Below are 2,278 nucleotides of genomic sequence, written 5' to 3'. Positions count from 1 at the left end.
GCGCGTGCAAACCCAGTACACGTGTACACAAGATGAAAGAGGGAAATAGCCACAATTAAGATGAAACTATATCGTACCCTTTCGAACAATCCATGAGTTCCCATTCAGACGAATATGGATACTTGGAGAAATGTGGACAGATTACATAGTGGTTAGAGAGACCGAAACGAACAGAGCTGCATCAGGTCTCAGGTGAGATCAAGGGTCGAAAGAGTCTGAATAGGCTCTTTTACTAACGACAAGGTAGGGTCATCCAAAAGCCCCAGTTACCAGCACTTAAGTTAACATTAAACAATTTTCCTGAATTCCCATAGTTAAATACAAAATGTTGACTTATGCATTAATTTAGGCATTTTTTCTAGTTAAGCTCCTTCTCCATAAATTAAACGAAACACGCATTTGATCACGTTTATGTTCATTAATTCTTATATTTCGAAAGCGTCTACCGGTTTTCGCCTATGTAAAGATTTGTGCAATCCTTTACACTGAAAAGTGTAATGCCTGGAAAGTATCAAAACCCAACTGGCGCCATTGTGGCTTACTAATGTTATTACCGCAGCGTGCTTGGATACGTAAAATAATATTAGTTCCAGCTTCTTTAAATATATCGTTTTTCATCGAGAACGGGTTTACAGTATACTTAATAGATACTGCCGTATTGATTATTACGGGGAATGACTATGAAAATTTCCATTTTGCAGATTAAAGTGCCTGCTTTACGAGAACAAAACGAGATATCCTAATTTTGGAAACATTTTCAAACTGACCTCAGGCTCCCGATCGATTAATTCATTATCACAAATCCTATATGCCTAAGAAACATTGACGAGACTAGTGACTTTTCAAAAAAGTCACTCGTGATTCGAAGAAAAAAGTGAGGTAATTAGCAGTGTGAATTGTTTACGTAACCAAAATTTTAAGCGAGCCATTACATTGAATAAAGAAGGTCGAGAAAAGTTAACTTAACTGAATCTTCCTATTCTATGAGCGTTGTTTAAGTCTTCTGAAAACATATCGAAATCTGAATGGTTCACATCTTGCCCAACATAGAAAAAAAAAAAAATCGAAACCAGATCGTGTCCGGAGAGAGAAAAGACGGAAGGAGTTCAATTCAATTCTCCAAGTATAAATTCGCACGCACCGGCGTAGGCTACTCTCTTTACCGTGGGCGGTCGGAAAATGTTTTAACTTTTTCCCCATGAAATCCATTCGAATATCTAATTGACTATAAAAGAAGATAAAATACTCACTAGCCCAGAGTCTAATGGACAGGTAACTGATTTTCAAGAAGAAATTAACCGCCTTAGGGACGCCCTGTTTTGTGAGTTTTTTAAGGAAGACGATAAATTGGTGGAATTTACCGTTGCAAAGCAATAAAAAATGGGTCAGGACATTTAGCAGCAATAACATACTGAGGTTTTTTTGCAAAATGATTCACAGTTTCAGTTGGGTACGGGTTGAACCGCAGTTTTGAGCTGCGTTTGTCGGCTTTGGTATTTTAATGTCGAAATTTGCGTCTAAGTGATATGGTGGCAAAAATAACCTCGGGGAAAGCCTTTAAAATCGTCAAATAAATTAAGACTCGTTTTAACATAAAACCTGTAAGTAGCTGATATCTTTAATCGAGGATTTATTTTGCTGCATGAAATTATCAAGACCTTTAATATAATATAAATCGCGATTAACGCTAGGTCTGGTTGTAAACGATGAACCTAACGCTCGGTTTCATAACGTGACAGGGAATAAGACGATAAATTTTTACGACCGAGTCCGTGACAAAAATTTTACACCACGCGCAACACGAGCAAAGATTATTAAGGTTATTTCGGAGGCACTTTCATGACGTTCGCTTCAAGGGAAGATCTTTTCGCTGCAATGCCTAAAAGATCGTGACAAAATGAGTTGGGTGGGCCTCTATTATTATTCTAAAAAGACTTACGAACTTTTAAAAACCCCATCATCGACATTGTAATTTAGCTCAAAGGATACTGTCGCATGAAAGGTTTACGCTCACAACCAGAAACAGAATACCCAATCTAGAACTATAAAAATACTGGACAAAAGAGGGAGGACTTACCCGCTCGTGTAAGCAGTCTCGTAGAAACTTGTGCTGGTTCTTCTCCTCCTACTATTATTGTCTATAAGGACGTGCAAGTGGCGAACACGAAACACAGTCGAAGGGAATAAAAAGTGGCTTCCATGTAATCCAGTACACACAACACAACACACACACACACACACACACACCCCACACACACACACAACACCACACACACAC

The sequence above is a fragment of the Penaeus monodon genome, chromosome 2 (assembly GCF_015228065.2).
Source record: "Penaeus monodon isolate SGIC_2016 chromosome 2, NSTDA_Pmon_1, whole genome shotgun sequence".
In the NCBI taxonomy this organism is placed as follows: Eukaryota; Metazoa; Arthropoda; class Malacostraca; order Decapoda; family Penaeidae; genus Penaeus; species Penaeus monodon.
Note: the sequence above shows the minus strand (reverse complement) of the source record.